Below are 24,017 nucleotides of genomic sequence, written 5' to 3' on the forward strand. Positions count from 1 at the left end.
TATAAAAGTGGCAAGTTCACAGGTTTTCACAGACCTAGGTTGTATACTCTAAATTTAAAAAAGAAAAATAACTTTTCCTATGAAGAGTTATTAATCTATATTTGCCTAAGGCATATAAAATGTCCAAGAAAGTCTATTCAAGCTCAAGAAAAGTTCTGCTAAACACAGAATGTTTTGATTCTCACGATGTAGCTATGCATCAATGATGATGACTAATAACAGGGAAACAAAGCAGACTAGCTAATTGTAAGTGGAGCAATCACCAGCAATAATGCCAGTATTCTAAAAGTTGATGACTGTGCTTTCAAGGTGCACAATAAATATACAAAATGTCAAGCCCAACACTGAATTAAATTAACAGAGTAACTCTGTTAAAAATAAAGGTGTCTTACAATGTATTTTTTTTTCGCTTGTTTTCTTTTAAATAAGCTTTTTATTTTACAATAGTTTTAGATTTACAGAAAAGTTGCTAAGGTAGTACAGGGGCATCCCATAAACTCTACACCTGGCTTTCCATCTTAGAATAGTGTAGTCATTTGTCAAAACTAATGAATCAATATTGATATATTATTATTACCTAAAGTCCACACTTTACTTAGATTTCCTTAGTTTTGTTTTTTTAAGATTGGCACCTGAGCTAACAATTGTTGCCAATCTTCTTTTTTTTTTTTCCGCTTTTTCTCCCCAAGTACCCCCAGTACATATATTTGTATATTTTAGTTGTGGGTCCTTCTAGTTGTGGCATGTGGGATGCTGCCTCAGCATGGCCTGGCAAGTGGTGCCATGTCCGTGCCCAGGATCCAAACCAGCAAAACCCAGGGCTGCCGAAGTGGAGCACGCAAACTTAACCACTCGGCCACCAGGCCAGCCCCTCCTTAGTTTTTATCTAATGCCTTTTTTCCATTCTATGATGCCACATTACATTTAGTCATGCTGTCTCCTTGGGCTCCTTAGACTGTGGCAGTTTTTCAGACTTTCTTTGTTTTTGGTGACCTTGACAGTTTTGAGGAGTACTGGTCAGGAATTTTGCAGAATCTCATTTGGGGTTTGTCTGATGTTTTTCTCATGATTAGACTGGGGTTATAGGTTTTCAGGAGGAAGACCACAGAGGCAAATTGCCATTCTCATCATATCATTTCAAGAGTATAGTCATGTGCCTCATAATGACGTTTCGGTCAACAATGGACTGCATACATGATGGTGGTCCCATAAGGTTAGTATCATATAACCTAGGTGTGTAGTAAACTATACCATCTAGGTTTGTGTAAGTACACTCTATGATATTTGCACAATGACAAAATCAACTAATGATGCATCTCTCAGAATATATCCCCGTTGTTAAGTAACACATGACTGTACATACCACCAATAGAATGAAACTAAGTATATGAATATGTATACATACATATGCTACATAACTGAAAAGTGAAGCTCTAGCTTCTTAGACTGTGCCAATGTTAATGAAAATAGCCATTAGCTATTTGGTCTTTACTATGTACCAGGCACTATGCTAAGTTTTACAAATTTATTTCATTCAACTTTCAATAAAACCTTATGAAATAAATATTAATTTTCTTTTTAATAGATGAGGAAACAGGAGTTGAGACTTTAAGCAAACTTGACCATAGTTACAGAGTAAGTGCAGGATCCAGGATTTGAAACTAGGCCTGATTCTAAAGCCTGTTCTCTTCTCCACCATTCTATGTCACCTCCTTGCAAAAGGGAATATAGTTTATTTTCATATCTCATGACATGTTAGGGAGCTCTAACAGTACAGTTGTAGGAGACCACAAAAAGATGAAAAATTCCAAGGTAAATTTGAAATAATCTCTGATTTCAAACTTTTTCCCTTCCAACTGGGTACTCAGTATAACTCACTTAAATTCTTGAGCTTAATTTAACAGTTTTCTCTACCTGGAGTTTCTTAGTAAGCATAGATATCTCTAGATATAAGCACTTCTTAGATTCAAAGAATGATAGAGATAGAAGGAATTTTGCGTTTCTTTGTTTTTGTTAATGTATACTTTTTAAATGTTCTGTGAAACTGGAGTTTTGAAAAGAAGTCCAGCACAGAGACTTATAACAGTTAAAAATATGTGAATGTCAACAAGAAGTGTAAAATACAAACATACTTAATTTTTGGTGTTCTCTGTTGAAACTGGATGCTGAAGAGGATAAATATGAGTCTCAATCTTGGCTGCACGTTAGACTGATCTAGGAATCCAGGGATTTTTACAAATCCTTACGTTCAAGCTACCCCACAGATCAATTAAGTAAGAATCTCTGAGAGTTAGATCTAGGCACAAATATTTCTTTAAAACTCCCTGGATGATTACAATGTGCAGCCAAAGCTGAGAAACGTTAGTAGAGATTAAGTGTGGTACTGTGATATAGTGATGAACCGGACCCATTTGAAATTTTCTAGTGCCATCAGAGGTAAAAGATACTAATTGCACAGATGAATATGACAAATTGAGGGCAAAGATTACATTCATAGGTTCTCTCTCTGATCTCTTTTTTTCTGTTTATTACTAATCATTCTTTATTTTGGTGACTTTGAGGGTTTGTAGACTAAACTGGGATAACACTGTGTAATGTGGAAAAGGGCTTAACCTATAGTTAACTAGTCTAAATTTACTCCTTTGAGCTGGGCTTGAGAAGTTATACTACCAAGATGATGATGTCATCTAGATGTAAAGTTTCCTAAAAATGAGAATAGCCTCTGCTTCTTCACATTAACCTGAATCTCAGGAAAGCTATAACTTCTAAGTAAGAGAAGGGATGTTCGGGAACAGTACCAGATTTTATTTGCAAAGACAGATAGGAATAAAAGACTATGGTGCACTTAGGGAAATTAAAGAGTTTGGTATGGCTGGAGCACAGAAAGGATGAGGAAGAAGCAGGATACAAAGTAGAAAAGTTGGCAGACATATAATCACAAGAGGCATAATTATTCATGATGATCAATTTGAACTTTATTCTGTAAGCGTGCAGAAGAAAATGAAAGGCATTAAGCAGGGAGTAGCATGATCTGACTAGTGTTCTCAAAAGACAAATTTGGCAAGTGTATATAAGTTGGCACTATGAGGTCATAGACTAAAGGCAAGATCACTGCAATAAGCCCAGAGGAAAGGAAAGCCTGAATAAATGCACTAACATTGAGAATAAAGAGGAAAGAGTAGGTTCATGGAATATGTGGGATGGAGAATTGCAAAGAGTTTGTAGCCATTTAAAAGAATTGTGTCTAATCACTATCTACAATTTTCTTTTCCCTTTCTTCACTGAATATATTCCCATCAGGCTTTTGCCCACACCACTCCAGAAAATTCACACTTACCAAGATCTCCTATAAAGTCCATTGCTAAATCCAATGGTCAGTTTTCACTTTTCTTATTTTTTTGATTTATCAACAACATTTAATACAGTTAATCATTCTCTTTTCCTAAAAGCTTTCTCTTCACTTAACTTCCAATATAATACAGTTTACTACCTCTGTGGCTCCATCTTCTTCTCAGTCTCCCTGGTTTGTTCTTTCACATCGCCCCAATCTCTTTTTTTTTTTTTTAAAGACTGGCACCTGAGCTAACATCTGTTGCCAATCTTTTTTTCTTCTTCTTCTTTTTCTCCCCAAAGCTCCCCAGTACATAGTTATGTATTCTAGTTGTAGGTCCTCCTGGCTCTGCTATGTTGGACGCTGCCTCAGCATGGCTTGATGAGTGGTGCTAGGTCTGTGCCCAGGATCAGAATCAGCGAAACCCCGGGCTGCCAAAGCAGAGCGCACAAACTTAACCACTTGGCCACAGCGCCGACACCCTCAATCTTTTAATGTTAGTGCCCCAGGGCTCACTTTTCTAGTCTATACTCTTTGCCAAGTACATTCCCTTGGTTATCCAAAACAGATTCATGGTTTTATGTTTCATCTATATGTTGATGATTCCTCTAGCCTGGATCTCATCCATGAACTCAATACTCATGAAGCTGCCTACCCTACATCTCTACTTTGAATATCAAACAGGCATCTCAAAATTTAACATGTCCTAATATTCCCCCATAAACCTGTTCCTCTCACAATCTTCCTCATCTCTGTACATAGCAACTCCATTCATTTAGCTGCTCAAGTCAAAAACCTTGGAGTCATCCTTAACCCCTCTATTTCTCTCACACTACACACACAATCCAACAGTAAATCCTGTCAGCTGGACCTTCGTAATATATCCAAACTACTTTTCACCCTTTGCTACTTCCACCCTAGTCCAAGCCACCTTCTTCTATAACCTGGTTTCTCTGCATCTGCTGCAGCCTGGCTTCCATCTATTCTCAACACAGCAATCACGATTGTTCTGTTAAAACACAAATCAGTCATGATACTCCTCTCCTCAAAACACTTCAAAGATTTCCCATCTTAATAAGAGTAAAAGTCAAAGTGCTTAGATCAAGATGCTACATAACCTGGCCCCCATTACCTCTCCGACTTTATCTACTACTCTTATCTCTCTGACTTCACTGAAGCATATTGATTACCCTCACGCTTTAAAGATTCCAAGAATGTAGCCATATCAAAGCCTCTGCCTGAAATACTTTTCTCTCAGATATCAGTATGGATTGTTTCTTCCCCTCCTTCAAGTATGTACTTAAATGTCTCCTCAACAATGCCTTCCCTTACCACCCTACCTAAAATCATGCTCCCACATGCAGCACAATTACACGGGCATACTTTTTTCTCCCTTCACTGCTTCATTTTTCTCCTTAGTAGTTATCATTAACGTATTCTATATTTTACTTATTTATTTTAATTTTGGCCATCCTTCCCAATAGAATGTAAGTTCCATAGAGGCAAATAATTTCATATCCACTGTTCTATCCCCCGAGCCTAGAACAGTATCTGATACATAGTAGGTGCTCAGACAATAGCTGTTGAATTAATTAATTTGCATAAGTGAAATGAGTGAAAGGGAATTCTGAATGTCAGAATTCTTGATTTGGGAATTTCATTGGAATGATTATAATGTCATTAACCAAGACAGAGAACAGAAGACAGGTGATGGGAAGGAGAAATAATAAGCCACTTTAACCGAGCATTTGACTTAAAATTTGATGTAATCTTTACCTGTACTTTGCACCTCATCAATTTTAGATCTAGAATTAGATGGTCATCAATTCTAGATCTAGAACTAGATGGAGGGAAACACGAATAGCTAGAAGTGAAATTATTTAATCCCTTGATTTTTTTTGAAAACCAAGTAAGTCATTCTCAAACAAGAGTTCTGTAATGATTCTCCACTCTCAACTCAAACATTTATGTTTTACATTTAAATCCATTATTCTACTAGGGAGCTCCTTATTCATCTATTTGTGTGAAAACTGGAAAGGAACATATTTAACAACTGACTTTTTGAAATCTCTATCTGAATGTCTCAAATATACCTCACACTCTAAATATCCAAATATTACATTCTAATCTTCCTCTCATGCCTTCAAACCTGGTACTCTATCAGAGCTCCCATCTCAATGAATTCATCACCAAATATTGTTGATTTTCCTTCCTAAGTGTCTCTTGAATCCATCCACCTGTCTCCATCTTCAACCTGCATCCGTTCCTATAACCATTCTCTTCTAAACACTTAATCCACAAAGTAGCCGAGTAATGACTGAGAAATACAAATCTAATCATTATCCCATTTAATGCTCAAAATGTTTAAACAGTGCTCACTTCCACAGCACATACACTAAAATGTTTAAATGATCTCCCATCAGAATAGATAAAAATTCTTAACATGGTCTCTAAGGTTCTACTTCTCTAGCTTCTAATTAGATCTCCCTTTGTTTCCCTAACATTGCCTTTCTTTCAGTTTCTGATCTCTACCCTCAGGATATCTAGAGCAGAAACCTGAGAAACAACTACTACATACCTGGGCAATCAGGATAAAATGGTTTTCATCCAAAATTCTTGCTTTCATATATGAAGATAAGTAAGTTTCAAAGACACCAGTAACAGAATTTCTGTTTTATGCCACATAGTTCACAATAAAATTAACCCCTATATTCATTCCTCTTACTCCCTAAAAAGATAGAATGATAGCTACTGATAAACTAAAAATCAAATCTTGGAGTGACATCAGCATCATAGCAGAGTGAGCTCTCCCATCAGACTCTCCTCCCTAAAATACAACAAAAAGGACATTCATAAAGCAAGAGAAGACATTCACACCAACACAAAAGACGTCTGAGAGACCCACGAAGCCAGACGGCTGAAGGTGGAGGTGCTGGACCCCCCAGAGTAAGTGGAAGGAAGCAAGGGGAGCTTCTGTCCTTCCTCCAGTGGCAGTGACTCTGGGCTCTGGACCATGTGGCTCAGGGGGCGGGGGGGAGGGAGGGCAGCCCTCCACAGGAATACCATCACTCTCCAAGTTCTCTCACAGTCCATGGGAAAGCCCCACACAGAGGTGACTAAGCTATTGCAGGGGTGTCTTCATCACACTAGCACCTCGGAAAAGCAGATAGTGAGGGCAGAGTGAGAACACCCCCATGGTCATGCAGGCAAAAAAAAGTGCCCCTCCCCCCACCCAGCAATCCAGCTCAGCCAGTGGGCCAGAGCACTGCACAGATAGAAAAGCAGCCAGTGGCTGGAGTGAGAAACCCACAGATCACAGTGGGCTCAGAATACATAGCTCTTGACCCTCACCCAGTGGTGGCAGGTGGAAGCTGTGACCAGATACTATCACTATGTGGAGGCACAAATCCACAGAAACAGTATGAAAAAATATATTAATTCTCTAGAACAGAAGGAAAATGACAAGCACTGAGAAATCAATCCTGAAGGCACAGAAATTTATCAACTAAATGACAGAGAATTCAAAATACCTATCATAAAAAAACTCCAGTTACAAGAAAATACAGACAGTTCAAAGAAATCAGGAACTTCTTCACAAAAGAGACTAAAACTGTAAAGAAGAACAAATCAGAAATGTTGGAGATTAAAAACACAATGCATGAGATGAAGAATCTGGAATCTCTAAATAACAGAGCTGATATTATGGAAGAATGAATCAGCAGTCTAGAAGACAAAAATATAATATAATATAATAGAAATGCTTCAGATGGAGGAGAGAGAACTAAGACTAAAAATAAATGAAGAAATTCTCTGAGAAATATGTGACTTCATTAGGAGATGCAACATAAGAATTACAGGTATTCAAGAGGGAGAAGAGGATAATGGAACAGAAAACTTGTTCAAAGAAATAACAGCTGAGAACTCCCCAAACCTGGGGAAGGAGCTGGAAATACAAGGGAAAGAAGCCAATAGATCTCCTAACTATATCAGTGTAAAAAGACTTTCTCCAAGGCATATAGTAGTAAAGCTGGAAAAAGTCAATGACAAAGAAAAAACATTAAGGACAGCAAGGCAGAAAAAAATAACGTACAAAGGAACCCTTACCAGGCTTTCAACAGATTCCTCAGCAGAAACCTTACAGGATAGGAGAGAGTGGAATGATATATTCAAAATTCTGAAACACAAAAACTTTCAGCCAAGAATACTCTATCCAGTAAAAATACCCTTTAGATACGATGTAGAAATAAAAACTTTCCCATATAAACAAAAGCTAAGGGAGTTCATCACCACAAGACATCCCCCTATAAGATATGCTCAAGAAGTCCCTCATAACTCCCCCCCCCCAAAAAAAGATGGGGGGCTACAAAGCCTTGAGCAAGGAGATACATAGGTAAACAAAATCAGAAAACTGCAGCTTTCTATCAGAACAGGTTAGCTAACACTTAATTATAACATTAAAGATAAAAGGAAGGAAAACAACAAAAGTAAATATAATCTCATCATTTTAACCACAAACTCACAACACAAGATGGAAACAGGTGGGACAATAATAACTTAGAAGAGGAAGAGGCAGGGGATGGAATCGGTTTAGTTTAAGGAAATAAGAGGCTATCAGAAAACGGACTATCTTATCTATGAGATTTTTTATACAAACCTCATGGTAACCACTAAACAAATAATCAGAAGACAGACACAAATGATAAATAAAGAGAAAACTAAGAAAACCATCATAGAAAAGAAGCTAACTGATCAGAACAGAGACACAAATGATAAGTAAAGAGAAAACTAAGAAAACCATCATAGAAAAGAATCTAACTGAATTGGCCGTCCGAAATACACAGGACAAGAAACAAAGGAAATTCAAAAGAACTAGAAAACCAGTGATAAAATAGCAGCATTAAGCCCTCATATATCAATAATCACTCTAAATATAAATGGATTGAATTCTCCAATCAAAAGATGGGATGGATTAAAACACAAGACCCAATAACATGCTACCTCCAGGAAACACATCTCAGCTCCAAACACAAACACAGGCACAGAGAGAATGGATGGAAGACAATACTCCAAAATAATGGCAAACAAAAGAAAGCAGGTGTTGCCATACTTTATTAGACAAAGTAGAATTCAAGATAAAACAGGTAATGAGAGACAAAGGGGGGCAATATATAATGACAAAAGGGACACTCCACCAAGAAGACATAACACATAAATATATATGCAGCCAACAAAGGAGCACCAAAGTACATAAAGCAACTATTAACAAACCTAAAAGGACATGTTAACAACAACACAATAATAGCAAGGGACCTTAATACTCTACTTACACCAAGAGATAGAACATCCAGAAAGTTAACAAGGAAATATTAGACTTAAACGAAAAACTAGACTAGATGGACTTGATAGATATATATAGAACACTCCATCCAAAACAGCAGAATACACATTCTTCTCAAGCGCACATGGAACATTCTCAAGGATAGACCCTATGCTGGGAAACAAGGCAAGCCTCAATAAATTTCAGAAGACTGAAATCACATCAAGCATCTTTTTTTCAATCATAATGCTATGAAACTAGAAATCAACTACAAGAAAAAAGCTAGGAAAGGGACACAGATGTGGAAATGTTTTACAACATGCTACTGAGCAACCAATGAATCATTGAAGAAATTAAAGGAGAAATCAAAAAATTTCTGGAGACAAATGAAAATGAAAATACACCATACCAACTCATGGGATGCAGCAAAAGTGGTCCTAAGAAGGAAATTCAAAGCCCACCTCAACAAACAAGAAAAATCTAAAATAAGCAGTCTTCAACCAAACCTAACAGAATTAGGAAAGGACCAAACGAAGCCCAAAGTCAGCAGAAGGAGGGAAATAATAAAAATCAGAGCAGAAATAAATGAAATTAAAACAAACGACAGTAGAAAAGATCACTGAAACTAAGAGCTGGTTAGAGGCTGGCCCCGTGGCTGAGTGGTTAAGTTCGCACACTCTGCTGAGGTGGCCCAGGGTTTCACTGGTTTGGATCCTGGGCGTGGACATGGCACCGCTCATCAGGCCACGTTGAGGTGGCGTCCCACATGCCACAACTAGAAGAACCTGCAACTAAGATATACAACTATGTACCAGGGGGAATTTGGGGAGATAAAGCGGGGGAGGGTGTGGAGAAAAGGGAACCCTTATATACTGCAGGGGGGAACGCAAACTAATGCAGCCACTGTGGAAAACAGTACGAAGATTTCTCAAAAAATTAAAATAAAAATACTATCTGACCCAGCTATCCCACTACCGGGTATTTATCCAAAGAACTTGAAGTCACCTATTCAAAGAGACTTATGCACCCCTATGTTCAGTGCAGCATTATTCACTATAACCAAGATGTGGAAGCAACCCAAGTCCCACTGACTGATGACTGGATAGAGAAGATGTGGTGTCTATACACACACACACACACACACACACACACACACACACACAATGGAATACTACTCAGCCATTAAAACAAGACAAAATTGTTCCATTCACAACAACATGGATGGACCTTGAGGGTATTATGTTAAGCAAAATAAGCCAGAGAGAGAGAGACAAACTCCGTATGATTTCACTCATACATAGAAGATAAACAAACACAAGGACAAAGAGAAATGTTTAGTGGTTACCAGGGGGAAGGGAGGTGGGGGCTGGGGGATAGACACAACAGGTGAAGGGGCACATTTATATGGTGACTGACAAATAATAATGTACAACTGAAATTTCACAATGTTATAAACTACTATGACCTCAATAAAACAAAAAAATCAAATCTCCTCCTCCATACTTCACTCCCAAGAAAAAGCACATCTTTCTCTTTTGACTAATAAGTATGTTTAAATGTATTGACACTCATTGAAAAACCAAGATAAAAAAAATCAAAAAAAATCACATATTATCTACATATGCTTCAGATTTTTTTCAAATACGTTATACTTTATCCTATATGCCTAAATAATACTTCGTTGTTACTGGTTTATATTTATAAACAAATAAGTTTGTTAAAGTATTTAGCATAATACCAGGTACTGTGGTACTAATCTTTACTGTATTACTTGATTGTTATAATGATGGCAATGAAAATAGAAATCTGAAAGCAAAATGTTTTAAGGAAAAAACACTATTAAAGCTAACAACATGACCTTGGTAAATGTAATATACCAAATTCAAAAACAATATTCCTTTCCCTAAACTTGTCATTAGTAAGGTTCTTACTAGAGTACTACCATTTTGTATTTTTCTCCTAAGGAACTAAGAAACGTGAATACAACAATGGTTGAATAATAGGAATTATTAGGATCAAATAGAAATATTTAATCAAAGAATAAGGAAACAACTGAATAAAGAACCCAGAAAACAGACTTGTACATAAACAAAGGAACTTCATACATGAGAAAGTAACATTATGAAACATCGGACAAAGAAAAGGCTATTCAACAACAAATAAAGTGAGAAAATTGCCTTTCTCTATATGAGAAAAAGTAATTAGATCCCCTTCTCACATCATAGTCCCAGCACCAAGAAATTAAGGGGGGGGGGGGGAATTTTTAAAGACACATCAAAATGTACTAAAAATCTGAACATGAAAAACAAAACTTTAACCATTTTAAGAAAATATAGGAGAATATATTCATGATCTCTAAGAAAAGATTTCTGAAACAATATGAGGAAAAAAAGAATAAATTAAAAATCTAAACTTCTGTTCAACAAGTTTAGTATCAGTTTTATAATGAAAAGCAAGGCTTTAAAACAGGACAGAGACTGAGAGAAGATATCTACAACAAATGTCACAGACTAAGGATCAATCTAGAACAGGGGTCTACAAACTTCTGTAAAGAGAATAAATATTTTAGGCTTTGCAGACCATACGCTCTCTGTTGCAGCTACTAAATAGCGCCATTGTAGCGCAAAAGCAGCCACAGACAGTAAATACATGAGTGTGGCTGTATTCCAACAAAACTTTATTTACACACACTGAAATTTGAATTTCATATAATTTTCACGTTGTGACTTTTTTTCTTCAACTTCTTTTTCTGGATCATCTAAAATAAACGTGAAAACTATCCTTTGCTCATAGGCCACACAAAAACAGGTGGTGGGCTGGATTTGACATCTGGACTATCATTTGCTGAACTCTGTCTAGAATACCCATAAATCAATATGAAAAAGATAAAGAGTCCAAGAGGAAAATGAATAAAGGATATGAGGAGGCTATTAACAAAAGAGGAAATTTGAAAGACCAATAAACAAATGAAAGGATATTCGGCCTTACTAGAAATTAGGGAAAGAGAAATTAAATCAGTAGGATATTACTTTCACCTATCAGATTGAGCAAAATGAAGAAGTCTGACCTTATGAATGTTGGCAAGGATATGGCAAAAGAGAAAGTCTTAAACACTTCTGAGAAGAGTGTAAACTGGTACAGTGACATAGGAGAGAAATTATCTACTAAAAATGAAAATGCAAATAACGTACATTCTGGCAATTCCACTTCCAGGTATAGCCCTTAGAAAAACTCAGACTTGTGTAAGGGTATTCAATGCAGCATTATTTGTAATAACACAAAATAAAACAAACAATGAAATAAACTCAAATATCTATTAGGAGAGAAATGGATAAAAGAAATGTGCTCATAAAACTGAATACTATAAAAAGTGACAAATGTTGGAGAGGTTGTGGAGAAAAAGGAACCCTCATACACTGTTGGTGGGAGTGCAAACTGGTGCAGCCACTATGGAAAACAGTATGGAGATTTCTCAAAAAATTAGAAATAGAAATACCTTATGACCCAGCCATCCCACTACTGGGTATCTATCCAAAGAACTTGAAATCCGCAATTCCAAAAGTCCCATGCACCCCTATGTTCATTGCAGCATTATTTACAATAGCCAAGATGTGGAAGTAACCTAAGTGCCCATCAACTGATAATTGGATAAAGAAGATATGGTCTATATATACAATGGAATACTACTCAACCATAAAAAAGGATAAAATCGTCCCCTTCACAACAACATGGATGGGCCTTGAGGGTATTAGGTTAAGCGAAATAAACCAGATAGAGAAAGACGAACTTTGTATGACTCCACTCATAGGTGGAAGTTAAACATATAGACAAAGAGAACTGATTGGTGGTTACCAGGGGAAAGGGGGGGTAGGGGGAGGGCACAAAGGGTGAAGTGGTGCACCTACAACATGACTAACAATAATGTACAATTGAAATTTCACAAGGTTGTAAACTATCATAATCTTAATAAAAAGTTTTAAAAAAACCTGAATACTATACAATACATAAAAGAAATAAAACAAGTCCATATACACCAACAAGAGCAAAATAAGCAAGAGGTAGAACAATACAGCGAGAATGATACCATTTAGTAAATTTTAAAACACACACACAATACTAAACTAAAAATTCTTCACGGATAGTTTATATTGGGATTTTTCATTTCTGATAAAGGAGATTCAAATACCATTTTTTTTAAATTCTAAATCTAAGTTTGTGTATTATCTATGTCTATGTGTATCTGTTTTAGGATATGGTTATAGCAATGAGAACTAGTGAAAAGCCATGCCATATTTTCCTTTGAAAGTTATGAGGATCTACATTTATCAAAATTCATTTTTACAGCAAAACAGAGAATGGAATAAAGGGTACTGAGACTGGAAACATAGTGATTTAAGTGAGAAAAGAGGAAATCCTAAATAAGGATGTGAGAATGGAAAAGGAAAAGAAAAGACAAAGGTGAGAAACATTCAGAAGTTTTAATCAACTGGACTTGAGTGATTAGACGATGGCAGCCATTTTGGGGAGTGTAAAAAGCTTCATGTATTTTCCAACTGCTTCCTGTATGTTTATGTTTTACTTGCTATGGGCTTTTAAATAGCTTTTAGAAGGGACATCTACATTAGCTGATGATAATAATGCACCATCAGCTATAGCTAAGTGATAGAAAAAGGATTTTAGAAAACAAAGTATCAGTTAAAGTAATTTTGAAAGCAATGTAGCAGAAAGGTTTTCTCTGCTCTGCAGTTTCTGTCAGACTACATACACAGTGTAGGCTCCTGAGGGCTAAGGATGCTGTTGAATACTAACACATCTCAGTCTTCAGTTACTGGAGGAAGAGACGATGAAAGCCTTCCGGACCACAAAAGTACAAATCCTGACTACAACACTTACTGTATGACTTTGGTCAAGTCACTTAACTTCTTTTTCTCTCCCTGTTTCTTCATTTGTTAAATGAGTAAAGTAAAATAATAGAATTTATCCTATACGGTTGTGAAAATTAAATGAGTAAAATTATGTATGTATTTACGTATGTATGTGCATCTATGTATGCACACACAAGTGTTTGCTATTATTATTCATTCATCAATTACTAGGCATTCACTAAGTACTGGAGGCATTGCACTATGTGCTGGAGAAGTGGAGATGACAAATTTACATTGTTTGCCTGCTTACAGTACATAGCCATTACACTGTGAGAGACAGACATGTGAGTTAATGGGCTGTCTTCAACCTAAGTAATTAACAATCCCTGAAGCTATTTCTCAATCTATCCAAGCCTATCAACACTTTTAATGTCATTTAATCTTTCAACAAATGCTAAAAAGCAATGGAAAAGTTACAGTTATACAGAGAAAAATATTTCCTAATATACACATCTATGGATGTTGCCATTTTCTAACCTATATTTTCAATCTTTAAATTTTCTCATTATTCTATTTCTTCTATCCTAAAAGATTCTAAACTAACAGATTCATCAGTAAATAAATCTAACGCTAATCTTAAAAATTCATAAATATACTCCCATAATTCTCTAAGAATGTATTCATTTCTTAATTTCTTTTACCCTTAATCACACTGTTAATCAGAAAAATTCATAAATAATACCCTTAGAAACTACCTGGATCTTAGAATTACAAAGACAATGATGGTTAAGTGAATATTAACAAGAGTTTTTTATTGCTTAGTTGAAAATGAATTACTCTCTATTTATAGCACAAAATCTTTTGTTTTTATGCTGTAATAGAGTATTCGTACATTTTCTTTAATAAAACAATGTTTCTTTATTGTTAAAAGCATCTGGTACAATAGTCATTCCCTCATCAACTTACTTTGTAACATTCTCCTTCAACAAAAGATATTTTAATTGCATCCAGCTCTCTATCGCAAATTTACAGTACTAATCCTTGCCAGCCATTTTGTTTTCAGCTTGTAACACTAGCAGTCAGCTGCCTTTAGCCTAACTTTATTAGCATATTGGATAATTTAGAAAATACGCACAGAAATGGAACCTAAAAGATATAGTTAGTTTTTATCAGAATATATCTATACATTAGATGTTACTCTTTAAACATGCTTATTTTACGATGCTTCCCTGCTTCCATTCAATATAATTTATTTTCTTAATTTAAATGCTCATTCTTGCTCACAGTAATTTTTCCCTCCCCAGATCCCATAAATGAGGTTGATCTATTATTGTTTAAATGTAGGAATTTTCAAATTTTAATAGAAAAGCTACAAGTGTATTTTAAATATTTTCTGTAAAAGGATAAAAGGGTTGAATTATTTGGTACTGTAATTTACAACTATATTCCAGCAGACCAACTGGCCAAGAATAATAAATACATAAAAGCCAACAACATATACTGTTCTCACATCTCAAGGGTGTTTCTAATAGCCAGCAGACAGCAAACAATTCTCCACCTGTTTTGACTTGCAATAGCCTGCTGCTTGAATGTCAATAACAATGTGTCCTCAAGAAGCATCACTGAAGTCTTAGATGACAAATTACCTAATGCAATTTTAATATGACGGTGAAGGGTAGGGCCAAAGAGTTCCTATTACTGTCCTATTCTTCAGAACTCTTTTCCACCACAACCACCCCCTTCCCCCAACAAGTCCCACTCATCCATATTTAATAAATGTTCTGAAATTATATTATTCATTAACCCTTTCTATCACAACGTAAAACTCTTTTTCAGACAGACTCTTCTAGTTCATTAAATAATATTTAGAAAGTGTGCTAACTTAATAGAATACGCTCCCTTGAAGTAACAATAAGCAAAGCAAAAAAAAGGAGGCTGAAGGGGAAAAAAACCTGCAAGGAAATTAAAATGCTTAAAAATAAGGATTACTGAAGTACTTTAACAACTTCATTTTCTCTTCCGAACCCCTCCCCGTCTCCAAGGCATTTTTATGTTTTTACTCTGATGCTAACCAATCATCCAGGCTGCTGTAGAAGCCTCTAGTTAGAATGCATTTCAAGGCTGGGGTGTCTTGTGAGGAACCAATCAGATTTCTTTGTTTCATCTGCAACATTCCATCAGGGTTATATAACAATTTTAGATACATGAAACATTCGAATAATATAGTATATTTCAATCTATAGCTAGCTGTATACTGTCACTAAATTTGACACACAAAAATCCCATATTATTATTCTGTTTTATTCAATAAAATCAAAGGGATATACAGTACAGATAAGAGTGGTTTTTTTTCTTTCTGGGGAGAAGACAGTGAATTTGTCTAAAAGAAACAGTTTTTGAAAATACAGAAAATGAACACTCTTCAGAGTACTAAGATTAACGCTGATTCTTATTTCTGTCTACGGCAAAGTCGGTGAGGTAATCCAATACAGTGGCAAACAGCCATACAATTGTTAATTCTTATCACATACAAAATGTTGTTAGTATAAAATATTATAAGTAGATTTTACACTCAGACTTAATCTTTTGCACTATTGAAAGCATAGAAAAACTAAGTATTTAAAATGCCTAGACAAATATTTTCTCAAACAAGAAAATGTGAACTCTAAATGTCATACCCCAATATAACATCCACAATACTAACAAAAAATAGTATACCAGCAGCACTGTTACCTATACGATCAGAATACTTGCAGTATACTTGTACTAGAACCATACAAATATTCTCTCTCTCTCTCATACAAATATTCTCTCTCTCTCTCTCAGCTAGAGATAATGCTGCATAACTTAAACACTGCTCTTCTGTGCTATTAATATAACAACTCAGATATCCAAGAACACATTAAGCTGGAACCTGTGAATCTGGTATTTTCTTTCTTTTTACAACTCAAAGGCATCCCACATATGATAGTTACAAATCAGCACAGGATTAAAATAGTGCCCAAATGCACAAAAAAGCTGAATCTGTTGGGTGTGGCTTAAGTAAATATATCTTGTCTCAACTGGACAGCTCCCCAGTAACATGTAGCCACCAAAATCCAAAATACATGAGTACATAAGTAAAGTGCTTCCGGGAGTGGGTGGGAAACTAAACCTCCATGTTTTTTTCTATGCTTGATGTTCAATTGTTTCTATACTGTACTTCTAAAATGACACTGCTGAGCATTGCTCAAGAAACCAAGGACAGAGCAATTTCACTTGCCCTACTTCTCTCCTTATTTTATACTCTCTGTCTACAACATGGCCGTTCTTACAAACATTTTGCTTTCATAAAAGAAGTAATCATTTAAATCATGACTATGTGCAATGCGAACTCACACTGCATTACAGTCATCAATAAAATATGAAGTGCCAACTCCAGTTTCCTTTTACTTATTTTCCATCTCACCAGAGAATGCTCTACTAATGCTCTCTACTATTATAAAATGAACAATATAAGGAAAGAGACATTGGTAGGAGCTGCGACAAATGTGCAATAGAGAAAATATAAAACCTCTAAGTGCTTACTTTTTAAAAAACATAATATTGATAGGAAAAAACCCTTCACGTATATGTGTGTGTGTGCGTGTGTGTATACACACATTACACATATTTAGTACAAACATAAATCCATTCATAAGTTACTATTCATGCATTTACTGATGTTACACATGCAATATACCTGAAACCTCTATATATAAGAGGGCATGCAGATTTCAGACCTATACATTTTCATTCTTAAATGGCCATAGTTAAATATTAAGACAGCTAAGGATATCAACATACTGGACTATATCCAAGCTTTTAATCTTGTTAAACAATTTTCTCTGCTGTTCAGTGTAGCAAACCCACCTTTGGATCATACTGACGGTTATTTATTTCCCATGCCCTCTACGTGCTGCACCATTTTGTTTGTCTTCTGGACAGTGGAGAAATCGGCAAAACAGCAGTGAAGGAGTGTACTGGAGTCAGCAGAGGCAGTGCCAGCCTCCTACTGCAGTCTGTATATTGAACGCACTCAAACCCACAGGTGCCTACGTAAAATCCTCCAGCTGCAGCCTGCAACTTAATGTTTCCTTCAGCAGCAGATCTGTATTCTACTTTCACTTTGCTTTAACCCAATAAATGGACAGCATGCACAACACTGTGCACCTTTTAAAAATGAATTCTATATAAAATACTTATATAGACATTGTCTCTATTAAGTAGCCAAAAATGAGCGACTTTTTAAATCAGAAGGATAATCACCAAAAGAGAAATGCATTTCTAACATTTCATAAATTTTAAACTGATAATTTACGTTTTTCAAGAAAGTATAACATTAAAAACTAACATATGATGTGTCTTACATCTTCTTACACAAATAGCTTACGAAAGTTATTTTTCACATAAGTATATCATGTATAAATGCATAAAGACATCTGCCTCTAACATACCTTTTCATCAACAAATAATCCATTGATAAAAAGAAAATACAGAACTTACCTGTTAAAGGCAAAGTGAATCTAAATAAACCAATGTTCAAAAACTCACAGATGAAACAAGAAACAGAGGCTCACAATCCTTTCACATAAACTTCAAACACATACACTCTTATCCTATCAGGATTACAGAATTTTAAAACTGGGAGAAATCTTAAAGAAGACAAATATTTCTAACTCTTTAATTTTTTGGATGAACAAATTAAGGACCAGAGAAGTTAAGGCTAAAGTACCTTTCCAAAGGTCACACAGCCTGTAAGTAGAAACTTGGTCTTCTAAACACATCTTTTAACAAATAATTAATAACTACTGAAACTCACCCAAGATTAAACAGTAACCTGAATACTCCTGTAACTATTAAATCAAGTTTGTGGTTAAAAAGACCTTTACAAAAAAGAAATCTCCAGGCCCAGATGGTTTCACAGGTGAATTCTACCAAACATTTAAAGAAATAACACGAATTCTATACAATCTCTTCCAGAAAACAGAAGACAAGGAAACACTCAACTCTTTTTTCTGGAGGAAGATTGGTCCTGAGCTAACATTCGCTGCCAATCTTCCTCTTTTTGCTGAGGAAGATCAGCCCTAAGCTAACATCTGTGCCTATCCTCCTCCATTTTATATGTGGGACGCCTGCCACAGCATGGCTTGGTAAGCGTATGTAGGTCTGCACCCAGGATCTGAACCAGCGAACCCCAAGCCAGCAAAGCCGACTATGTGAACTTAACCAGTACACCACCGGGCCGGCCCTTCAACCCATTTTTTGAGGACAAAATTACTCTACTATCAAAGCAAATAAAAACATTAAACAAAAGAGAGAAAACTATAGACTAATATCCCTCATGACCATAGAAACAAAAATCCTCAACAAAATATTAGCAAATCAAATCTAGTAATGTATTAAAAAATAACAACACTATGACCAAGACCAGGAATGCTAGGTTAGTTTAATATGTGGAAATCACTCAATGTAATCCAGCATATTAATGATTCAAAGAGGAAACATCATATCACTTGATGCAGATAAAGCATTTAAGCATTTAATAACATCCAATCATAAAAACTAGAAAACTAGGAATAGAGGGGGAATTTCCTCAACTTGATAAAGAATATCTACAAAAAACCTACAGCCAACATCATGCTCAATGGTCAAAGACTGAATGCTTCCCCCCTAAGATCAGAAACAGTGCAAGAACAGCCATTCTTACCACTCAGCCACCATCATACTAGAAGTACCAGTCAGTGCATACAGACTGGAAAGGAAGGAAAAAAAAAGCTGTCCCTATTCTCAGAAGACGACGTTGCTCACTTAAAAAATTCAAAGGAATCTACCAAAAACAAACAAACAAAAAGTACCTCTTAGAACTAAGAAGCGAGTTTAGCAAGGTCACACTACAAAGTCAAAAAACAAAAATCAATCATATATACATGAATATTTATATATACTTTTATATATTAACAATGTACAATTAGAAACCGAATTTTTAAAAACAATACCACTAACAATAGCTAAAAAAAGAAAAAAGAAAAATACTTAGGTATAAATCTAACAAAACAAATACAGGATCTATATTCTAGAAACTACAAAATGCTGATGAAAGACATTAACTAAGCCCAATAAACGGAAAAACATATCATGTTCACGGACTGGAAGACTGCACATAGTAAAGATTTCAATTCTACTCCAAATGATCTATAGATTTAATGCAATTTCAACCAATATCCCAGAAGGATTTTTGTCATAGATACAGATTCTAAAATGTACAAGGGAAGGCAAATGATCTAAAATACTGAAAACAAGTTTGAAAAAGAACAGCAAAGTTGCAGGAATCACACTACCCTGTTTTAAGACTTACTCTAAAGCTACAGTAATCAAGACAGTGTGGTATTGGTAAATAGAAACAGATCAGTGGAACAGAATAGGTGGTACAGAAATAGACTCAAATGAATATGGCCAACTGATTTTTTACAATGGTGCAAAAGCAATACAAAGGAGAAAGGACAGTCTTTTCAACAGTGTGGGAACAAATGCACATACATATGCAAAAAACACACAAATCAACCTTAACCTCACATGTTATATAAAAAATCACTCAAAATGGATCTTAAATCTAAATATAAAACTATAAAACTTTTAGGAAAAAAAATAGAAGATATCTTTATGACCCAGGTTAGGCAGAGCTTTTAGATACGATACCAAAAGCATGATCCATTTAAAAAAAGATAAATTGGACTTCACCAAAATTTAAAACTTTTGCTCCTCAAAAATCACTGTTATAAGAATAAACAAAACAAGCAAACCACATATCCAACAAAGGTCCTGTATCTAGAAAATACAATGAACTCTCAAAACTCAAAAGAAGAAAACAAACAACCTAATTAAAAAATGGGCAAAAGATCTGAACAGACATTTCACCACAGAGGATATATGAAAGGCAAATAAGCACATGAAAAGATGTTTAACATCATTAGCCATTAGAGAAATGCAAATTAAAACTACAATGAGATTCCACTACACATTTAATAGGATGGCCAAAATAAAATATATATTGACAATATCAAGTCAAGCAAGGAAGTGGAACAATGAGAATTCATACATTGCTGGTGAGAATGAAAATGGCATGGGTACCCTGGAAAACAGTTTGGCAGCTTCTCATAAAGTTAAACATACACCTACCATATAATGCAACAATCCCACTCCTAAAGATTGACCCTAGAGAAATGAAAACTTATGTTCACACAAAAACCTGCACATAAAGGTTTATAGTAACTCTATTCATAATTGCCAAAAACTGGAAACAACCCAAATGTTCTTCAGCGGGTGAGTGAATAAACAAACTGTGATATAGCCATACGATGGCATACCGCTCAGCAATAAAAAGGAACTATTGCTGGACACAACAACTTCGATGAATCTCAAAGGCCTTACGCCGAATGAAAGAAGACAGTCTTAAAAGGCTACACTATTCCATTTTCCATTTGAAAAAAAAAAAAAACCACCACCACCACAGAGATAGAAAATAAACAGCTCTTTGGTTTCCAAGATCAGGGGTGAGGGAGGGATGTAACTAGAAAGGGGTATCATGATGTAACCTGTAACATCATGTATACTAAATGTGGTGGCAGCTACACACATCAATATGTATGAGAAAATTCACTGAACTGTACACACACACACACACAATAAATTTTACCTTATAATAAATTTTTATAACTTCAACAACTACTGTGTGGTCACGACTTCCAACTATACATTCTGCTCTCTCCTCTGGATCCCTAACCCATATATCTAACTTACCCTGGATATCCCATCCTTATCTCAAACTTAATAACTCCAAAAATGAATTCATTACATTTCCCCTCAAACCTCATATGAATGGCACCCACCAATCAACCAGTCATCAAAGCCAGAACTGTGGGTGTCATTTTGAAAAAGTTTTTTGAGTTACTACATAACTAGCACAGTAACTTGATCTATAGCACTCTTGCACCTCCAGAAACTCTAACTGTATCTGGCACATAGCAAGCACTCAGTAAATATTTTTGTTGATTGAATGAACAAACAAATACATAGGACTAGAGCTCCTCCTTCATTTGACCCACATCAAATCAATGAAGTTCGGTTGATTCTTTCTTGACATCTCTCCATCCCCATTGCCACCCTCTTATTTCAGGTTCTCATTATCTCTCATCAGGATGCTGCTGCAATCACTCCTAAAGATGACGTGTTGTTTTGCCCGCCCACCATCACATACCCCTTTCTGGGAACTGCACTTTACCACCCTTACTCCATCTACTAATTTACTCCATCCTTCTTCCACAGTTGATTTCCACCGGGGTAAGGTACCTAAGCCAAGCTGAGATGATCACAAACCTTACCCAAATCCTAGTCCAAAGTATAACTGATTTCTCCAGGCGTGGGTACCAGACCTAAGTTAGAGTTAACCTCCCCATGGGCATATGGACTTAAAAACAAAATAATTCATTCATTATACTCCTCTGGGTGCCTGAATTGTAAGATGTAAAAGTCAAGTGTTGTTGGTAGCTATGTTCCACTATCTGAACTGAAGAGCAGAGGAAACTAATGCTTAAGGTTAGAAAAGAATGAATGAGACGTGCAGAAGAAGCAGATATAAGAAATGGGAACCAAAGTATCAAGCAACCTGTATGTAGTTCACTAAATGTGTCAAGCTCTCTCATAACATCATGCCTTTATACTTGCTGTATCCTCTGCCTGAAATTTATTTCTCCCCATTTCTCAAATTCGCTAAACTACTATTTAGATTCCATGATAGTCACTACCTCCTCCAAGAATTGTTCCATTTCCCTCCAGTCTGAGATGGAGTTCTTCTTCTGTACGCCAATATAGTATCCTGTGCAGAACTTTATCATAATACTTCTCAAACTACATTTTAATAGTATTGGTACACTTATACCCAAGAGTATAATCTGGTAGGGGCCTTGTCTTATACCTCTAATTAAACTGTATCCCTCAGTACTCTACCCAGCCAATAGTACATGATCACTATATAATCAGGGACAAAAAGACAAAACACAGAGACAGAAGGAGATAAGAATTATCTAAATAGTATCTAATAGTACTTTAGCTTCAGAGTATGAAATGATTGGAAGATTAACAGAAAGGAGATTTACTAGTAGTCTGGCCATGCATCTTCAAGATGAGAAGAAAGAAGAACGGCAAAGTAACACAATATTCTGACTAAAGAAATGTCTACACTAACCAACCAGTATATGAATAACATCAGAGGTGATGGAATGAGACATGAGGTAAATTTTTAGAGCAAAAAAGTACAGCCAGGCATTATTTTGAAAAAATTAATTTTTTTCTTCAATATTGTCTTTCTGCCACGAGCATCCCCTTTTCAAGCAGCCAAGTCTTTTGTGGTTAGGATGTGAGGTGACAGCAAAATGCAGACAGATCATTTCTGAATATTTGAGTTTGAAAAACCTGGCCCCTTACAGACACAGAAAGGATTCATATCATTAAAAAAAATATTCAGGAAACAAATTAAGTAAGAGCAAATCTCCCATTCATTTTTCCTCCAGACTACAAAAGAATTCCCCTGGTCAAGAACAATCATAGAAATATATCTTCTGGGATGAGGGGTTGGTTTGTTTCCCAGGCAAGGCCTCTTATACAGTAAAACCCTGTGGTTCAGGGCCCAGTCTTCAGCTTTGCAGGTCAGAAACCAAGATTTTCAAAGTGGATAAGACTCAAAGAGATTGATTCATACCATAATAGCTCTACATCACCAGCAAACTATCTGGGGACAAATATGGGCTTCTCCTTCTAACTCTTGGGATGGGAAAGACCACTAATTTTAAAAATAAACAAACAAACCCCATTGCTAGGCTAGTAAAACAAGTGGCAGACTCCAGTGATTGCCTACCTAATCCCTTCTTTCACACTAACAGAACTCTGATTTTATTTTAGGTATTTGCTTCAAGGGAGATTGGTTCTCTCCTTAGCCTCAGGAGGCAAACCTTAACTAGCAAATAATCTTAATAACAACCATTGCAATTCCATTAATTGGTTTAAGAAAGGTTGTGTTCTATGATTTGACCAACGGGATGTGAAGCTAATGGGGGAAGGAGAGAGATGGCTTTCAGGAAAGTCTTCTTTAATCTAAAAATGAACCTAAGAAAGGGCCAGTTGTTCTACCAGTCTTTGAACAATACTGTGTGCAGATATAAAAGCTGAAGATATCGCAGTCCTCTTGCAGTTATGTAAGGACAAGCCTCAGAAAAATAACCAATACACTGAAAACAGCAGAACAGAAAGATGGAAAGAAATTGAGTCCATGATTATGCTGCTGAACTTCAGAATTAACTTATTTGTAATCACCATACCTCCAAAATTCTTTATTATGTCAACTTATAAATTTCCTTCATATCTCAATCATTTTAAATTGGATCTTTGGTATAATTCTAACCATTCTAACTGCTACAACAGCACATAAACC

At 35.8% G+C, this 24,017-nt stretch overlaps 1 protein-coding gene across 14 annotated transcripts in view; it reads right to left on the bottom strand.

Moving 5' to 3' along the window:
* TANC2 (tetratricopeptide repeat, ankyrin repeat and coiled-coil containing 2) overlaps positions 1 to 24,017 on the bottom strand; it is a 388,516-nt gene that overhangs the window by 275,953 nt on the left and 88,546 nt on the right. For 2 of the 14 annotated variants that reach the window (XM_070227089.1, XM_070227086.1), the window contains exon 1: positions 17,405 to 17,523. The exons of the other annotated variants lie outside the window; for them this stretch is intronic. The gene's annotated coding sequence lies outside the window, so the exon portion shown is untranslated. Of the gene's footprint in view, positions 1 to 17,404; positions 17,524 to 24,017 lie in introns of those variants that run through there. 14 annotated transcript variants of the gene reach the window in all.

The sequence above is a fragment of the Equus caballus genome, chromosome 11 (assembly GCF_041296265.1).
Source record: "Equus caballus isolate H_3958 breed thoroughbred chromosome 11, TB-T2T, whole genome shotgun sequence".
Lineage (NCBI taxonomy): Eukaryota > Metazoa > Chordata > Mammalia > Perissodactyla > Equidae > Equus > Equus caballus.